Here is a 21,468-nt window from a genome sequence, read left to right as displayed (position 1 = left end):
TGGCTCAGTGGGTTGGGCCTCTGCCTTTGGTGGGATCATAGTTTCAGGGTCTTGAGATCCAGCCCCACCTCCAGCTCTCTGCTTAGCAAAGAGCCTGCATCCCCCTCCCCCTTGCCTGCCTCTCTGCCTACTTGTGATATCTCTCTCTGTCAAATATGTAAATAAAATCTTTAAAAAATAAAATAATGTTTTATGTTTAACTACATTAATAGACTATGAGGAAAATTATAAAAAATTTTCTCAGAAGAAGGATTAATATTTGATGAGGTCAAAAACCTCAACTATGATTTTTATGAGACTGACACGCTACCTACTGCACTAATGAGGCACCTTCAACTATGATTTTTTAAAACAGCTCAGTAATCTAAGGACCAAAGGGAAATTACTTAGAATAGGCAGCACTTTTAAAAATCTGTAGTAACTATTATTCTTAAAGAAGATGCCCTATAAACATTCCTTTTTTTTTTTAAGATTTTATTATTTATTATTTGAGAGAGACAGTGAGATTAGCAGAATGAGTGGGAGGAGGGGCAGAGGGAAAGGGAGAAGCAAACTCCCTGCTGAGCAGGGACCCCAATGCGGGGCTCAATCCCAGGACCCCAGGATCATGACCTGAGCTGAAGGCAGATGCTTAACAACTGAGCCACCCAGGCATGCCACAAATGTTCCCTTTAAATATCAGGGACATAACCAAGAAAAACAAAGTAAGTAATATAGATACATATATGAAGAAAAATAAGGTAATATCATTTAAAGATGATTAAACTACGTACAAAATACAATATGAAATTAGTATCAGTGTTTTCAGTACTTTTAATGCAAGATCAATTACAATATGTGTTTGAATATCAACTACAAAAATCATTAACATTTCTCCCAAAGAATAAAAAATAACATATAATTAAAAGTAATATATACCAATATGAAAAGCAACAACTATACAATATCTAAATATCAAGCTTAAAGTATAAATTTATCTTTTTTTAAGATTTTATTTTTATTTATTTATTTGATAGCCAAAGAGAGATCACTAGTAGGTACAGAGGTCGGAAGAGATAGAGAGGGAAGCAGGCTCCCCGCTGAGCAGAAAGCCCGGTGCAGGGAAAGATCCTAGGACCCTGAGATCATGACCCGAGTGAAAGGCACCCCTTAAAGTATAAATTTAAAATAAAGTTTAAGGGGCACCTGGGTGGCTCAGTCATTAAGCATCTGCCTTGGACTCAGACCCTGATCCCAGCACCCTGGGATCGGGTCCCCCATCGAGCTCCCTGCTTGGTGGAAAACCTGCTTCTCCCTTTCCCACTCCCCTTGCTTGTGTTCCCTCTCTTGCTGTGTCTCTCTCTGTCAAATAAATAAGTAAAATCGTTAAAAAATAATAAAAAATAAAGTTTAATATGTCCCTATAGTGGACATATTAGTCATATATTAGTGAAAAAATATAAATGAACTTTAATAAGAGAATGAATCCAAATTCTTGGATAGAACTTAAAATGATAAAGATGTTAATTTTCTCCAAGTTTTCCATAAATTCATTGGAATTCCAGTAAGTATTTCAGCTTGATTTTTAAATAACTCAACTTAAATATTTTGATATTTTCTTAAAAGAATACATTTCCATGAAGAGCTATGTCCACATGGAAAAAATGATTTATTTATAAACAATAAAAAAAGTATACAGTGCACATACTCAAAAGTCCCAAAACAAAAATGATAAGACATGGAATTGATGCATCTGAATAAATCAAATGTAAAGAATTTCTGTCTAAAAAACGTCTTTGTTGATAAAAATTAAACATATGCATCCTGATTTAAAAGAAATGAGTAATTCTTTATATTTTTAAAATAACTGAATTTTATTGGTTATTATAAGTGCAATAGGATTGTTATAAAAATCAAAACTATACAGTAGGTAAGGATATAGAAATAAAGACATTCTTAACCAGCCACTCCCTCCTTCCCTAAAATATACCTAAACCTTATTAAGATCTCACTATGGTCCAGACAGAATTTAAAAGTCATAATTAACAGTTGAATGTTCATCTCCTAGACATTTTCTGTATATACACATTCACAGCCAATACAGAAACATTAAATTTAAAAGTTTTACAAAATGCAAAATTTTTTACAAAATTAAAATTTTTGCAAAACTTTCTTCTTTTTTACTTAATAATATAGAATTGTCATGTTTTGTATAATTCATACATACCTACCTTACTCACTTTAATAACTACATATTATTCCACATTTTATGTTTTTATATATCTAATCAGTCCTACTAATGAATACACACGTCTATGCTTATGCACATATAAATATATCAATATAAATTAACATAATTATATTATATTGATACACCATAGTCATATGATTATTATAATATATAACTGTATACTAATTATTGCATAATAGTTACCATGTATATACTAATAGGTATGTGAATGGTAGTGACAGTCGTTTGTACAGTACTAAGATCTGCAGATACAGAAAACTTCGGCTTTATAAATGTAATGTATTTATTTTGTAGTGATAATATGTTCATATCTTACCTGTGTTACTAAAAAATAAATAGTAAGGAATGAGTTCACTGAAAGAGATTACTGTAGCAGCAGGAATTTATTTGTTTTCAAATTCAGGTCATAGTCCCATTAATTAATTTATTTATTTTAATTGGTTTCTCTTTTTTTTTTTTAAGATTTTATTTATTTATTTGACAGACAGAGATCACAAGTAGGCAGAGAGGCAGGCAGAGAGAGAGAGAGAGGGAAGCAGGCTCCCCGCTGAGCAGAGAGCCTGATGCGGGGCTCGATCCCAGGACCCTGAGATCATGATCTGAGCCGAAGGCAGCGGCTTAACCCACTGAGCCACCCAGGTGCCCCTAATTGGTTTCTCTTGAACTGGAGGATTTTCAGCTGCTATCTATATCATTTCAGGTTTCATATATTCAAAATACCCATCATTTTTTTAAGGGCTACTATTACTCTTGATGTTTCAATCAGTCTGTATTCAAATATCTATTATGTTGCCATTTCAAAATTAAAACTGAAATTTTAGTTGATGAAATTAAATGTTTTGTATGCTTTGAGAAGTTTTTAATATCTCTATTATATAAGTCATGAAATAAATCTGCCTGTTTTATAATTTTTTTTAGATTTCATTAAAGTTTTATTTTATTTTCATGAAATGCTAGGTGTTTACAACTTTACCATAATCAACTTAAGGATAAGATTATCATGAATCGTTTTGTTGACTAGAAAGAAGAAGTAATGTTTGAGTTGGAGCTGATCATTTAAATGACCTAAACCAAGTTTTTATGATTTTTCTTATCCACACAATTTTGTAATTTTGTAATTGGTAGACTATAATTACAGAGAAATTACATTCACCAAGCCAGGGTAGTGCACTCTTTTTTTTTTTTTTTTTTTTTTTTTTTTTTTTTTAAGATTTTTATTTATTTATTTGATAGACAGAAATCACAAGTAGGCAGAGAGGCAGGCAGAGAGAGAGGGGGAAGCAGGCTCCCCGCTGAGCAGAGAGCCCGATGTGGGGCTCGATCCCAGGACCCTGAGATCATGACCCGAGCCAAAGGCAGAGGCCTAAACCACTGAGCCACCCAGGCGCCCAGGGTAGTGCACTCTTAAATCATGCAGTATTCACCAATCAGATTATCTGAAATTCCTAAAAAAATTAACTGAACATATGATGACAAGCCCTACTAGGAATTTTAATTTCTTTAAGGCTTAACTGTTACTGTTTGCATTACAGGATGTCTTTTAGCGAGATTTCCAAAACAGTACTTTAACCACAGCAATGGTTTCACAGGTTTAATTATATATCAGAACTCACCAAATGTATGCTTTACATATTTTTAATTTATTATTTATCAAATAAAGCTTTAAAATTTATATGTGACAAATAATAAATATAATATTTGATAATTTAATAGAATAATTTAAAAGAAGCAATATGAATCGAATATGAACCAAAACTATTATGATGAACATCTGAAATTTTGTTGCTAACATTTTTTAAGTTTTTATTTAAATTCTAGTTTGTTAACTTACAGTATAATAATAGTTTCAGGTTTACAATACAGTGACTCATCATTTCCATACAAAACCCAGCGCTCATCACAAGTGTTGTCCTTAATCCCCAACACCTATTTAACACATACCCTTACCCACTTGTTTTCTACAGTTAAGGGTCTGTTTCCTGAATTTGCTTCTCTCTCTCTCTTTTTTTCCCCTTTGTTCATTTGTCTTGTTTCTTAAATTCCACATATGGGTGAAATCACACGCTATTTGTTTTTCTCTGACTGACATACTTCATTTAGCATAATACTCTCTAGCTTCATCCATGTTGCTGCAAATGGCAAGGTTTTGTTCTTTACGGTTGAGTAATATTCTATTCCATATATATACAACATTTTCTTTATCTCTTCATCATAAATATGTGCACACTAATAAATTTTAAGTTAATGATCTTATTAAGTCCTTAGAACTTGAACTGGTAGTTCAGGAGAAATCTATGATGATAACTACCACAAGCATTAGATAAACACACAACTTAAAAGGATAGAATAAAGGAAAGAACTTATAAGTGCTCTCAGTAAGAAGATGAAAGTTAACATCCGCTGAAGCGACATAGGCTTAGAAGTTATAAAACTTTTCAAAAAATGTTACTTTCTAATTTTTCATTCTCTATTTTCTTTGAGAACTAATGATTTGTCTTCAAAAATAAGAATAAAAAAAAAATCATATACATGGCCCACAGTGATTGGAAGGAAGTCAATCTGGGTAAAGGCAACACCTAGCTATTCTAAAGTGCTGTGTAGATCTTATATTACCAAAGTTCTCTGCTCCACTACTCCAACTCTTCTTTGATGAATGAACCACCAAACATCATAACTGATTATTTGACAATATAGGATGTTATTCTCAGCTGAAAGACTTGTCAATGAAACACACATTCCTCAGATGCAATTAATAGATTCTGGGAGTGACAAGCCTCTATTAATATGAAATGTCATGAAAATCTGAGAAATTCAAACTTATAGGCTTTTTAAAATTCCCCTGCATTTTTTTTTTGTAAATTTCCATGCAGTGACTATCATATACTCTTAAAATGTTGTGACCAAACACAAAATGAAATCTCTTCTGGTCCACATTTAGATTTCTATTAGCTTTTATATGATTGACACAGCATCATATCAAATCAACTGTGTCCAGGGTAATTAGGAGATGATTGGCAGTGAATAAAATTAACAGTATAAATGGCAGAAATAGGGGAGAAATAGGGGGAAAATGGGGACAGAAGGGAGAGAGCATATGACACACATCTCTAATACTCTAATAGCAATATTTCCATCACTGATAATATTTCCATCACTAACTCCATAATTGCATATGATTCCTATAAAGAAAAAATAATCTGATAAATAATCAAAAAAGTAAAAGTTGCATCCTTAATGGCATAAATAATTTTATCAGAGTCTGGAGCTCAAATGCAGTTTCAATTCTTCCAGAATTTGAAGATGGTCACTCAATTACATATGTGGACAATTATGTTGTTATGTGATATAATGTCTGCTAGGAATAAATATATATATTTGATTGTTAAGTATATGCACACACATACATGCATATATACACATATGACTTCTGAGTGTTTTACATTATAACCATTAATTATTTCTGAATGGAAATACATATTTTAGTTAGCCTGCCCTTATTCCACCGTTGTACTGATTATATATTGGATGGCTAGAAACGTAGTTTGTTTTTTTATCTTAAATTTCTGAGTCAAGAGAAACACATTTTAGATACACTATAGACCACCTGCTGACATCACCTGCTGATGATGAAACCTGAATGATGAAACCTAAGTACACACCCAGACCACAACATAAAGCTGTGTTTTCTTTTTTTTCTCCCATCCTCATTTTTATTTTTGAGACATCTTATGCCAACTTTTTGCTATTAATGCTTTTTTAAAGACATATCATTATTTTTATTTACATATAATGTATTATTTGCCCCAGGGTACAGGTCTGTGTATCATCAGGCTTACACATTTCACACACTCACCATAGCACTTTTGTGTCTTTTTCTTGTAAGTTATGAGTGAGTATGTCTTACCTTTGGTGACCAGAAGGGTAAAATTTTCAGAAAATAATTCAGATTTCCTTCTGTTCAAACACAACAGGATTATACTCCCCTCCCTCTTTGAAGGTAGGTGAAATCATATGACTAATTTGATTTGACACATGATCAAAGGGATGTATGTCTCTCCTGGACAGAAGATTTAAGAGTGAATGAAAAAGTCCATAGGTCTCCTGTATCTGTTGTCTCTTGTGGGCACATACATCAAGATGGGGGTCTTTGGCAGCCCAGACCCTTGTTAATTACTATCAGACAAGCTTGTCTCCAACTCAACCCACTAATTTGCAAAGGACAAGGAATATGACTGAAATATAAACCCTTCTTACACTCATGAAGATTTTTTTTTTTCTTTTGCCAGTATTTCAGTATAACCCAACTTAACCTGACTGATGTATTTTTCCTAATGATGCTTCTCCAAACCATCTAAACAAGGCAAAATGTGAAAAAAAAAAAAAAGACAAAAAACAGTTTCATCTTGCAGATCACAGAGTGTAATAAACAGTGAAATCAGTAAGTAAGAGTAACAGAGGCATAACTGTAACTAGAAATAATTATTAGTAGTAAATTAATTTATTATAATATAAATGATAATACAGTAATTAAAATTCTGGCGTCTGCAAAGCAGAGACAGCAAGATTCACTAAATAGAATAGATAGCCCAGTAACACAGCTGGTATATATAGGAATTTTATACTTGTAGAAGATGCCATGACACACTTTTACAGAAAAGGTAAATTATAAATATAGCTAATGCTAGCAAAGTATTTAGGAAAAAAACGCTTAAATTTCTTGTCTCACAGACAAACAAAAATAAATTCTATTTTGCTCAAAGAAACAAACATTTAAAAACCTTCAACATTAAAAGTAAGTGTGGGTGCATATCTAATTTCAACATAAGGGACTTCATTGTAAGTGAAAGACAACAGAAAATGACAGACATAATGTAATAAAACTAATTACGTAATTTTTGAAACATATGTATGTCAAAAATGAAAGGATAACAAAACTGGAAAGAAATAAAATAACCGCAACATATAAGATAAAGATAGGTAAGATTGGGAAAAAAAGAAAACAAACAAAAAAAAAGCTAAGGACCTAAATAGGGAATTTCTGAAGAAATGCTTCTTTATATGGGAGATGGTGGGGGTGAGGAGCCTTTCCTTACTGAAACAAACAAACAAACAAAAAAAAACCAAGTAAAATTATGATCTTTGACTTTTATATATTAAAAAGTATTTGATAGACATGGAAAACTGCTTCATGTAAAAGTATGCTTAAAGAAAACATATTACCATATCTTGGAAAAAGGGAAGTGGTTTATATAATTTATTTAATAAGTAAACATACTTAATTCTGGCAGGAAATACGGAACATTATCTTCTGGTTACCTGTATGGTATGGCTGTAACATGTATTTTCTTTCCCATTTACTAATTAAATAACATATTTATAATTTTTAAAATTTCACAGAAGTTTCTCTCAGTTAATTCTTATAATTTCTATCATGGTATGTTTTAAGATGTTCATTGGTCAAACAAACCTCTTTTGTTCAGATGAACCTATAGCATTAGCATGCCTGTTTGAGAAATGGATATAGAAAAAACCTTCAACTATGCAAAAGCTTCTCTGCTTGACTGATTTTCAGGAAACAGCAAAAATATCTGATTGGTTTTCTAAAGTTCATCATCCTCCCCCTTTTATACTATGAATATCAATAAAACACTAAAATATCTTCATATATATATTCATATATCTTCATATAAACACTAAGATATCTTCATATATATCTTCATATATATATTATATGAAGATATTTTAGTGTTGTATATATATCATATTATATATATCATATTTTATATATCTCATATTACATATGAGATATAGATATATCATATTTACTAAATACCTAAGAGAATCAAGTGGCTCAAATCATAAAATATAGATTCCTGAATATTTGAAATCTTTAAAATACAAATAAGTAAATATCATCCTGTTTTCTAGCCCAAAATTGATATTATAAAACAAAAAAAAAATTTATCTTTTTTTTTATTTTTGTATTTTGTTTTTACAATAAGTAAAATCATACCATAATCCAAAGAGGCTTTTAAAAACATTATAGTTTCTTGCATTTCTTTCCTTTAGAAAATGTTATCTCCTGACTCATCTATATGAAGTAAAGTTCATAATTTTAAGCTTTGTCTAATTCTACAACACCTATCAAATGACCTATGACCACTATGGGGAAAATGTAAGGATTTATCATCATCCAACACTAATGAATACAATTTGTATTTCCTAAAGTATATTTCTTTTGGATATTTGTATTTCTCCTTGAACATTTCCATCTTAATTTGCTTGGGAGTACCTTCTCATATACTGCTAGAACAGAAAGGTCTGGACTCTGTGTGCTGCGGCTCAATACTGGCTTAAAAATTTTGTGATCCTAGGCAAGTTGTTCTTTTATTTTGTTTTGTTTTGTGAAATGTTTTTCATATGTAAAATAAAGATAATATAAGTTCAACACTTAAGTAATGTTTCTCTTCCTTTGCCTCTCTCCCCCACTAGTCTATAAAACTTCTCTCCTCTAAGGGCAGAGACCCTTCTCATTCACTGCAGGATACTATCCTAGCTTCCTTATCACAGGCCCTCTGTAGCTGGGGTGGAATGTACAGGCTGTGTCCTGGCATCTCACATCTCCCTCTCCTCTAAGCAGAGTTGGAGGAATATTCTGAGATGCCTAAAGGAACTGCACATCCTGGGCAGCATAGCCAAGGCATGCTAAGCAGATGAGCTCCCAAATGCCAGGATCCAGAGACAGCCACAGAAACAACCTACAGCAGGATCGAAACCTGAGCATTTGTCTGGGTCCTGTCACCAAATCCCTGTATGTCCTTGGGCAAGTCACCCCATTTACCCTCTGGAGCACTTTAGAACATTCCCTTTGGTATTCAGTATTCCCATCTATAAAATGGGAAAAGCTGGACAAGAAGAAATTTCTTACTCTCTGACAGTCTACCTTCTCCTCCAGAGAACACAGTCCCCCCAAAACATCATTTAACAGATTATCAAACTGCTCAATTCTTCTGTAAACAGGATCAGAAGAGAGTTTATACCTTAAGAGTTTCTGAACCCCTTGCTTTAAAATCCCTCTTACAATGTCTCTCACCTAAACCATTAAAAAAAAAAAAATGATGATCACTACTAAGCATTTTTCTGGTTATATTTTTATACATTTCTATGAGTAGACAATCCACTCTATAAATACATTATTTTCATTTATCCATGCTTTATTTTTCTCTCTGTATTTACCTGAGGTATTGTTTCTGTGCCATGAGATTAAAATGAAATGCTACTACTCCTCAAGAGACTTGCTTAGCTTATGAAAAGTCTTACATAAGAGAGATAAATGCTAGTGTCTTCATTCTCAGTTGATTGTGCAAATCACTTTCCTAAAGCTGGATGGAAAATTGACTTAGTAACGAAAAGCATATAGAATGGATTTTCTCCCTATCTTTTAAGAGAAAATAACTCCAGATTGTTGTTCTCCTTTGAGATTTCAGCCTGTAAAATACTATTCCTTAAACAGAACTTTAAAACCTCCCATTATTAAGAGGGGAGGAGTACTCATAATGTACCTCCAAACTATAAGAATTTTTGCCTAAGAAGTGAAATAGTGGGGGCACCTGGGTGGCTCAGTGGGTTAAAGCCTCTGCCTTTGGCTCAGGTCATGATCTCAGGGTCCTGGGATTGAGCCCCGCATCGGGCTTTCTGCTTGGCGGGGAGCCTACTTCCCCCTCTCTCTCTGCCTCTCTGCCTACTTGTGATCTTTCTTTGTCAAGTAAATAAATAAAATCTTAAAAAAAAAATAAAGAAGTGAGATAGTGAATATGAGCTCTGGAAACCATTTCTTCAATGTCTTTGTCTTAAGAATATAATGCTTTGAAGAAGTATACCTTAAATATGAATAAAATATAAACTATTCAGTTTTTTGTAGGAAACATCTGAAAGATTTATTTGATTTATATGGATGAAATCTAAAAATGTTTTACTCCATGATTTTAGAAACATTGTTCCTTATATAGATAGATAATAGATAAAAAAACAACATTTTATCTGGACACTGTAATTGTGAAGGATAGAAAATGTCAGGTTCCAAAATACTAATGTCTAGAACAAAGGTAGTGGCTTCTGAAGGAAATATGCCATCATCATTCATTCATATTTCTGGTGTCATAGTGGGCTTAACTCAGGCAATGGCGAAGGAGATATCTGAACTGCCAATTTTTAACAGCAGCTGAAGACATTTGTGGCACCCTTAAGACACCATGATGAGTATCAATGTGGGAAGCTGGAGCTTCATCCCTGGGAAGATCAAGCCAAAGTGCTACAGCAGACAATGAAGCCAACACAATACTTAACACCCTCAGGACAGGTCTTGGAAGCCAGCAAACATAAAAGCAAAAGCAAACCCAAAAGCCCATATTATCCTACTCTAGTAGAAAACCTTAATGCACCTGTCCTTGAATACTCCAAGCACTTTTGGTCATCACATTTTTTTTTTTTTTTTTAAGAATGAGTATTAGAGAAGGTCCAGAGAGGAAAAAGTACATAGTGAGAGGAGAAAAAAGCTGAATGAACGTAATGTTACTCCAGTGATGGAGAGGGGGGGAAAAAAAAAAGAGTAAGGCACAATTTAAAAATATAATACTATAAGGCAAATTTTAAAATATAATAATTTAAGAGGCAAATATAAAGGAACACAATAGACAGCCCAGAAATATACCAATGCATACATGGTCATTTCACTTACAACAAAGGAGGAAAAACATGCAACTGGAACAGTCTCTTCAATGAATGGTGCTGGGAAAACTGGATAGCTACATGCAAAAGAATAAAACTGGACCACTATCTTGTATGATGTACAAAAGTTAACTCAAAATGGATTAAAAACTTGAATGTAAGACTTGAAACCATAAAATTCCCAAAAGAAAGCAAAGGTGGTAAGTAAATTTACATTTGATTTAGCAATTTTTTTAACCTAACTCCAAAAGGCAAAAATAAACAAATGGGACTACTACAAACTAAAAAGCTTCCATACAGTAAAGGAAACTATCAATAAAATGAAAAGGCAACCTACTAAATGAGAAACTTTTGTAAATCACATATTTAATAAGATGTTAATACGCAAAACATATAAAAAACTCATGCAACTTGGGGCACCTGGGTGTTTCAGTGGGTTAAAGCCTCTGTCTTCAGCTCAAGTCATGATACCAGGGTCCGGGGATCATGCATCGGGCTCTCTGCTTGGCAAGAAGCCTGCTTTCCCCTTTCTCTCTCTCTGCCTACTTGCAATCTCTGTTGTCAAATAAATAAATAAAAATCTTTAAAAAAAGCAAAGAAAAAAATAAAACAAACAAACAAAAAACTCATGCAACTCAATAACAAACAAATGAACAAAGAAAACCCATGAACAATCCAATTAAGAAGGGAGCAGAGAACCTGAACAGACATTCTTCCAGGGAGGATATACAGACAGCCAAGAGACATAGGAAAAGATGCTCAACATCACCAACCATCAGGAAAATGCAAATAAAAACCACAATGAGGTATCACCTCACACATATTAGAATGGCTATTGTCAAAAAGAAAAACAAAAAACAGAAAACAAGTTGCTGGTGAGGATATAAAGAAGAGATTATGCTGAGTGAAATAAGTCAAGCAGAGAGAGTCAATTATCATATGGTTTCACTTATTTGTGGAGCATAACAAATAGCATGGAGGACATGGGGACTTAGAGTGGAGAAGGGAGTTGGGGGAAATTGGAAGGGGAGGTGAACCATGAGAGACTATGGACTCTGAAAAACAATCTGAGGGTTTTGAAGGGACGGGGGGTGGGAGGTTGGGGTACCAGGTGGTGGGTATTATAGAGGGCACGGATTGCATGGAGCACGGGGTGTGGTGCAAAAATAATGAATACTGTTATGCTGGAAATAAAATTAAAAAAAAAAATTAAAAATAAAATTAAAAAAAAAAAAAAAAAAGAAAGAGGAATGCTTATACACTGGTGGTGGGAAATGTAAATTGCTACAGTCACTGGAAAACAGTATGGAGGTTTCTCAAAATATTAAAAATATAAAAAAGAAATATGATCCAGTAATTCCACGGCTGGTTATTTACCCCCCCCCAAAAAAATAAAAACACTAATTTGAAAGATTTTATGTACCCTTATGTTTACTGCAGCATTGTTTGCAATAGCCAAGATATTGACACAACCCAAGTTTCCATCAATAGATGAATGGATAAGGAAGATGTGGTGTGTGTGTGTGTATGTGTGTGTGTGTGTGTGTATGTATGTGTGTGTAGATATGTATGTAATGGCATATTACTCAAAAAGAATGAGATTTTTGCCATTTGCAACAACATGGATGAACCTAGACGGTACGATGCTCAGTGAAATAAATGAGACAGAGAAAGACAAACACAAAATTACTTCACTCATATGTGGAATTTAACAAACAAAACAAATGAACAAAGAACAAAGAGACAAACGTAAAAAAAACTTTTAAATAAGAGTAAAAACTGGGGGTTGCTAAAGGGGAGGGGTGAAATAGTAAAGGGAATTAAGAGTTCACTTGTCATAATGACACTGAGCGATGCATAGAATTATTGAATCATATTGTACAACTAAAATAATATAAACTGTATGTTAATTATACCTCCATACAAATAATAAAAAATGAATAGATAGATGCATCTCTATGTTAACTGCAGCATTCTTTACTATAACTAAGATATGAAAACAACCTAAGTGTCCATCAACGTAAGAATGGATAAAGAAGATGTGGTATCCATTCATCCATAAATAGGAATAAAATCTTGCCATTTATGATAACATGGATGGACCCTAAAGGTATTATGCTAAAGGAAGTAAGTGAGACAAAGACAAATACAGCATGATTTCACTTACATGAGGAATCTAAAACAAAACAAAACAAGCAAACAAACAAACAAAAACCCCAGACTCATAGATCCAGAGAAAAGACTGGTTTGCCAGACAGGAGAGAGTTTGGGGGATGGGAGGGCAAAATGGGTGAAAGGGGTTAAGTCCATGTTTCCAGCTATAAAATAAATAAGTTGTAAGTCCCATAAGGTACGGCATGAGAAATACAGTCTTGAATGAAATTGTGTTAACTCTGTCAGGTGACAGATTGCAACTAAACTTATTGTGGTGACCATTCCACAATGTATACAAATGTTGAATCATTATGTTGTGTACCTGAAAGTAATAGAATACTATATGTCAATTATACCTCAGTAAATTCTAAAAAAAAAAAAAAAAAAAAAAAAAAGATTTAAGGATGTAAATTAATTAAAGTAGGTGAGTACATTATAGCATTTAACAAAAATATAGAATGTCTTACATTATTGTATAATCCAAGGAAATGTATAGTTTTAAGATGGGCTTAAAATGAAAATGAAACAAAAAACAGACAGTCTTCAGAAGGGTCACAAATATCAGCAAATAAGATAATTCATAATGTTTGCATAACCTGATCATGTACTTTATTATCCAAACAGGGATGATGTTGAGAATAAAAGAATAGTTAGAAGTATACTGATACATGTGTAAACCAGAACAGTCAAATTGGGAAGTACTCTCACATGATATTTAAGAAATACTTCCTTGAACCTTTAAGTTAATATAAGGAACAAAACGCATCTGTCCTACTAGAGCATAGAAAAATATCCTTGCTTGCTACTGTTAAAGTAAATCCGGACTTTAAATGCACACATTAGAGACTGTTAGCTGAGAAGTGTGATGTTTTAAGACGAAATAGTACTAAGCTACAGCTAATAGATTTTGAAATGCCATACTTAGAGTTACTTTCTTCAAAGAAGAGAAAAAGGAGTTTCTCTTTTCTACCTTGTTTCAAATGTTTCTTTTGTATTCTTAGAGTAGATAACATATTAATTAAGTTCATTATCATATGAGTATAACTTCTAAGTATGTTTTTATTTCTGTAGGAAGAAGGAGAAAAGAAAATGCCAGACTCTGAGAAAGTTGCAGGGTATGATTCTGAAGAAATACTATATTGAAATAGATCAATCTAATATATATGACCTAATTTCAGGAGAAAGCTAAAACTGTAAATAATACTTAGAAACTGTGCTAATTCAATTTAAAATGTACTTTGAAAAATGTAATATGTTAAGGTGTAACTAACTGATATAAGTACCCACATAGATAAAATAACATATCCTGAACTAAATTTATAAAATAAACTATTAAAAAAATAATATTCAAAGGAGAAAAATGTCCACCTCATATATCTCATATATATCCAAGACCATACTTAACATTTCAACTTGGAAATGTCAAAGGCATTTAAGAATCACATTTCCAAAATTCACTTACCTTCTCAAGCCAGACAATTGGAAAGAGAATTTCAGACTCTGAAAAAGCTATATCCCTGATACATCACTTTCACTAATTCCTCTGTCCAATAGTTTACCAAGTTCTGTTGATTTAACTTAAGAACAAAACAAAAACAAAACAAACAAAAAACAAAAAACAAAAAACTCTCATCTAAGAACCCCAACTCCAACTACCAAGACAAAACTACCAGCATCTCTTGCCTCAATTACTGCTGGTCATTCAAATAAATGTTCTTCCCTATGTACATGTCTTTTCCCCAATCCATTGCATACCTTGCAGCCAGTGTAAACTTTAAATGTAAATAAAGACAATCATATCAGTCCTTACCAATAAAAGCTCATTACTGTAAGGATAAAGACAAAGACTCCTACTATAGTTTGCAAGACCCAGAACTCTGTTCCAGCTTCTCTGTTTAACCTCATTTCAAGCCAGTATTTCTCTTAATCTCTCTAATCTAATAGCACTAGCTAACATCAATGTTGCTATATTATCATACCTGTGTTGTCACATTTTACTTCTGCTTGAAATTCTACCAAGCTCTTTCTACCACGTCATCCAGTTACTTGTATTCAGTCTTCATTACCAGCCCAGAAATTATTCATTAACACCTCCAAATTAAATGATGATGCAAAAAGCTCCTTGAATTTTTTATTATTAATATAACAATTTAGATTCAGATTTTAAATATATTATTCGATTAGTATTTGTCTTTAGACATGTAGTTCAATGAAAAAAGGCTTATGTCTGACATATTAAAAATGTAAATAGATTGTTTGGAATAAAAGGGTGTCTGCAGTACCCATATCAGCAATATTTAGTGTCTTGCCTAACATATTGAATATGTGAATAAGTATTTTTGAATAACAGATAGCCACTAAATAGAGTCATTAACAATCTGTCCCTTCACAGTACATGCATTTTGACTTGCATTAAGCAACAGAATGCAGCGCAAGTGCTGTTCTGTATCTTCCAAATCTAGGCCTAAAGAAGACTGTCAGCTTCCATTTCTCCTATTTTGTAAAACCAACAACCATGCTGTAAGCAAATTCAGGATATTCTGCAGGGGAAAGAGAGAGACAACAAAAAAAAGCTTTGGAGAAAATGATACAAGGAAAGAAGATGGCCATGGGGAGGAATACAGAATCACCCAAATACTGAGTGAAGCCTTCCTGGACCGTCCAGCCTAACCCAGTTGCCAGCAGAATGCAGCTGAATAAATTTCCCAACTGGTTTCATAGAATAACCACCTGGAAAAGTACTGCCCCAAATCCCAATCCATACTGTCACAATAAATAGTAGTTCACTGGCTTGTCACTAAGTTTTAGGGTAGTTTCTTACATACCAATTGCAAATGGAAAAAATGAACACCCATTATTGAAGTTCTCAGAAAGATATGTGTTCTTTAAAAATAGCATTTAAGGTTTATTCCATTCTCAAGACAATATAGGAGGTCATGGATATAAGAACTGAAGCACAGAACACGTTTTATTTTGAATAAGCAATGGGAATCTAGTCAAGGATTTTTTAGTAGAATAGTGATATTATTGAAAGTACTCCTTAGAGGTCGCCTGGGTGGCTCAGTGGGTTAAGCCTCTTCCTTCGGCTCAGGTCATGATCTCAGAGTCCTGGGATCGAGCCCCACATTGGGCTCTCCGCTCATCAGGGAGGCTGCTTCCCCCTCTCTCTCTGCCTGCCTCTCTACCTACTTGTGATCTCTCTTTCTCACTCTCTGTCAAATAAATAAAATATTAAAAAGAAAGAAAGAAAGATAGAAAGAAAGAAAGAAAGAAAGAAACTACTCCTTAGAAACATTAATATCATGATATATGTATATTTATTTCTATTTGCTTAAATACCATTTCTTTTTTTTTTTTTTTTTTTAAAGATTTTATTTATTTATTTGACAGAGATCACAAGTAGGCAGAGAGGCAGGCAGGCAGAGAGAGAGGAGGAAGCAGGCTCCCCGCCGAGCAGAGAGCCTGACGTGGGACTCGATCCCAGGACCCTGAGATCATGACCTGAGCCGAAGGCAGCGGCTTAACCCACTGAGCCACCCAGGCACCCGTTAAATACCATTTCTTATAGGACTGAAAAGATTTGATGAAATACAGTAAGATAAAATAAAAATAAAATATATGGGAAAGAAAATAAGAGGAAAAAATGAGATTGAGCCAGAAAAAAATAAATTTACAAAATATACTCTTGGACTTTTACTATAAGATCTCTAACAGCTCCTGTGGTCTCTTTGGAGGTGGTCTTAATTTTAATTAGGTAATCCTATTCAAGAGATAATTTTCCTAAGGAACCAAAATTCATATTAGGCCTAGACTAAATTGTTAGTCTGAACTAATTCTTCTTTTACATAGTTTATCATAGCTTTTTCCTATCCTTTAGAATCCTAGATCCATAAACTGTCATAACTCTTTTTGCTCAGGAAACAGAGGGTATGCATGCCACCAATTATACTCGTTATATTTTCTGTATACTTTTATAAATCCTAGGTAGTTTTCTAGTAGTCTGTGTAATGCCTTCTCTATCTTCAGATGTGAAAGGGTGTTTCTTTTTTTTTTTTTCATTTTATTTTATTTCTTTTCAGTGTTCCAATATTCATCATTCATGCACCACACCCAGTGTTCCATACAATACATGCCCTCCATAATACCCACCACCAGGCTCACCCAACCCCCAGCCCTCTCCCTTCCAAAACCCTGTTTGTTTCTCAGAGTCCACAGCCTCTTATGGTTTGTTTCCCCCTCCAGTTTCCCCCAACTCATTTCCTCCCATCTCCCAATGTCCTCCATGTTATTCCTTATGCTCCACAAGTAAGTGAAATCATATGATAATCGACTCTCTCTGCTTTACTTATTTTCACTCAGCATAATCTCTTCCAGTCTGAAAGGGTGTTTCTTAAAAGAGTTCCACAATCTCTATTCCACACACTTGGTGGTAAGTATATTTCAGAATTCAAAATCTGGATATTACAGAAATGTGAAATTGCCCACATATTGTATTTTATGTAAGACCTATACGGGGTTTGGTGAGCACTCCATAGCACTGCATATTAACATTTCTGCTGCAAATGTATTAATATTCACATAAAGTAAGGTTTGTAAAGACTGTAAGTAACCTCTAGTCATCTTTTCTCCCAATGGAATTCAAGTAAAGTCATGTTTTGCTTTCAAATAGAGTTATTAAAGACAGTTTGTTTTCTGTGCACTTCAGATAGAACTAAGCGTTAAGGAATGTGATTTTTAATTTCCTGAATCCTATCTCTCCCTAGGGTTGTCATTCCAATCTTCTCCTTAAATTGATTCCTTTCCTTTTTTATTAGACATCTTTGGTCCCCAGTAATGTTCTTTCACCAAGTAACCAGTCAAACCTCCTCCTTTATAACTTTGTCTTTGAATGAAGTTAGATTTGATACAAAGTTGTCTTAGATATACTCCCTCTTTTTTAATCTAAATTAGACTACAGGTCTAATTTATCCCTTGAAGAGTCAAGTCTCCTTTAAAGTATTTCCCCTACACTTTTTTATTTCTCCATATTTCTCTGCCTGCACCACTCTACTACTGAAACTATTTCCTGAACCACTTTTATTAATTTCAAGTATCCTGTAATTTCTCTATCTTTTGTTCTACTTCCTTGTGCTATGCCTAATTGCCAAGTCACTTCAGAAGAACTACTCTGTAAAGATAACTTCTTGGTCTTTACATAGTTATGAAGTCATCTGGCTTTATTTCTTTTCAAGTAGATCTTCTATCTCTGACATGGTAGGGTCACCTATTACCTTTTATTTTTATGTCATATGTTTCTGAAAATAACGCCTGACTATTGATCTCAAATATTCATGAGGAAAATTAGCAAAGGGTAAATGATAGAGGCTTCGGAATGATTTCAAGGCAGACAAGCCACACAATTTCTGGACCAATGCCTGGACACTGGATAAAGGTCAATGCTTACAGTTTCAATACTAAAATTTCCTCATGATCAAGACCTCACAGAAAAGCCATTAGACTGAGTAAAAATGTTAAATCTATCGATATTTGTAAAGGCTATGAAGAAAATTTGCCATAACCTAGGCCTTACAATAAGTTCAAGAATTTTGGAGCCTAGAGGCTCCACCAAAAATCTCACTATTTATTATTTGGGTCTGCACATTTCTCTTGCTTTTTTATCTCTGAATAGCCCCAGATCAGGAACCAGACCAGTGTAGTCTCTCCTGTACCCTAATTAACCATCTCTCTACTTAGTGTAAATTCTGAATCAATAAAACAAGCAGGAAAACACATAGAAGTCCAAATATTACCTTTCTTATTGATACAATCTAGAGTGAGGGATGAGGCTTTATGGGATTACTATAAACAGTCTTACTAACAGAAACCCAAACAAGAATTAGGCCTCCCTAACCAGAAATAAAGACAGGGAATTATATTAATTTGTATTTCTGCATAGCGAATGATCAGAAACTTAGTGGCTTGAGGAAACAAACATCTATATCTTACAGTTTCCATGGATTGAGAAGCAGGCATCAGTTAAGGTGACTGCTGTGCTCAGGACCCTAATGCTATTCACCATACTGCATTTTCATCTAGACATATGCCTAGGGAAGGATCTCCTTCCCAGCTTTTTCAGTGTTAGCAAAATTCATCTCCTTGCTGTCATTTGACTGTAGGTCACAGTCTCTTACCAGCTGTTGACGAGAAGCTGCCCTCTGGTCTTCCAGGTCACTGCAGTTTCATGTTTCTTGGCTTTTCTATAAGAAGCTATGACTATTTACTGCTATGCTATGACTATTTACTTCTTCAAGACCAGTAGTAAAATTTTTCATATCAGAATCTTATGTGATATATTGCAATTACAGGAATGACATCTCATCCCCTTTGCTATATTCTATTTGTTAGAGGCAAGTGATAGATTCTTCCTAAACTCCAAGGGAAGGGCATATACAAGAGTGTGATGCAATGAAGTTCCCTTGGTGTGTATGTATCACAGAATTTATGGTCACTTACAGATTCATGGTACCAATAAAGCAAAATAACAGACTCAAAGCAAGCAAAGAAATTAAAATAACCTTTTCATATGTATATCATATATTCCTGGTCCTAAAGATGGCGGGGAAAAAAAAAAATCTGAGGATCATTAAGATTATATGAGCTCTGTGGTTATATAGGCCAATAATATTAATCAACTTGGCTAGGATATATTTGCCAATTATTCAATCAAACACTAATCTAAGTTTTGCTGTGAAAGGTATTACATGTATCTGATTAAAGTCTATAATCAGTTGACTTTAAATAAGATAAATTATCCTAGGTAATCTGGATAGGTCTGATTCAATCAGTTCAAAGACTTTAAGAGTAGAACCAAGGTTTCCCTGAGCAAGCATAAATTCTATCTATAAATAGCATCACTTCATATTTGAGAGTTTCATTCTGCCCTTCCTGATGGCCTGCACTATGGATTTCAAACTTGTCTTGTTCTCCACAACTGCCGCCTACTAAGGGTGGAAGGAGGAAGAATGAGGCACAAGCAAGGCAACTGTAAGATAAACAGAGCAGGGGATGACATCTGAAAGGACTGTTGCACTGTTGCCCAGAACAACTCCTCAGTCCCATATTTATTAGATTCATGATAACACCAACATAGAAAAAGAAGGTTATACATTAAATCATGGGTCTTGTAGGTAAACAAGAAGGAATATGAGTCACATGTTGGTCACAACCAAGTCTTATAGGTAAACAAGAAGAAGAGTAGGGTGTGCCCGGTCAAGCAGCATGGAATTTATACTTGAGCAAGCACACTTAAAGGGATTACCTTAAAGCAGGCTTTCTCTGAAGCAGGGAAGACACCATAAAAGGGAAGAAGGTGGTGTTTCACGCTGAGCCAGCCAGGCATCCCCAGTTGTTGGGCTTCAAGGATGTGTATCATCCTCTCCACCAGAGGCCTGCTGCCAGTACATGTTTTTCTCAAGGTCATCTTTAAGCATGCTTGTGTGACCAGTACAACTCCTCATTAGTTATATTTTAAGTAGTATATTATTCTGAGGGATGGTTACACACAATCACATAAGCCAATTCCTTAGAACAACTCTCTCTCCCTCTCCTCCTTTCTCTCTCTCTGTAGATAGATAGATGATAGACAAATGGATAATAGATGATAGAGATATATAAAACATACATCTATATATAAAATCTCTCCCTATATATAATATATCTTTAAAATTTATATCTATATCTACATATAGTACCCAAATTAGGTCTTCAATTAGGTTGAACCCTGGCTGATACTGTAATAAGTCAGAATCTTAAATACATTTGGTGTAATTATAGTACAACCTTTCACATAACATAGCTCAATGTAAATACCTACCATAATAACACAACAAATTTTTATTTAGAAAAGTTTGTAGCACGTTATACAACCAGTTTCAAACTAAAGTACACACAGAGAATGATAACCTTGTATTTGTATACTATCCCTTGGTCCCTAAATCCTTATGGACAGAGAAACCAGTCTGAAAGATCCAGCCCTCAAGCCTCTGTGGTCCCCTCAAGAGATGAAGAAATCATCTCAGTAAAACTATGATCTAGAGAGTCACAAAACATTGGCTTGGCAGTCCTGCCTTAGGACCAAAATAATATGATCTAGGCACACCATTCTTTTGTGGATTCACTTAATCCAGAAATAAGACTTCAGAATAAGAATGAAATACATAGTTGGGAAAATTGGACAGCCATAAGCAGAAGATTGAAACTGGACCATTTCCTTGTACCATACACAAAAATAGACTCAAATGGATAAAAGACCTAAATGTGAGACAGGAATCCATTAAAATCCTAGAGGAGAACATAGGCAACGATCTTTTGACCTCACC

The 21,468-nt window shown here is 34.0% G+C and overlaps 1 long non-coding RNA gene across 1 annotated transcript in view; it reads left to right on the top strand.

Moving 5' to 3' along the window:
• The window catches only part of LOC116567204, a 54,137-nt gene extending 38,246 nt beyond the window's left edge, over positions 1-15,891 (top strand). Inside the window, exons 2-3 of the long non-coding RNA XR_004276149.1 lie at positions 14,183-14,226; positions 15,574-15,891. This is a non-coding gene — a long non-coding RNA (uncharacterized LOC116567204). The remainder of the gene's footprint in view (positions 1-14,182; positions 14,227-15,573) is intronic.
• The last annotated feature ends 5,577 nt before the right edge of the window (positions 15,892-21,468 follow it).

Source organism: Mustela erminea, chromosome 1, assembly GCF_009829155.1.
Source record: "Mustela erminea isolate mMusErm1 chromosome 1, mMusErm1.Pri, whole genome shotgun sequence".
NCBI lineage: Eukaryota > Metazoa > Chordata > Mammalia > Carnivora > Mustelidae > Mustela > Mustela erminea.
This window is presented reverse-complemented; position numbering and strand designations above follow the sequence as displayed.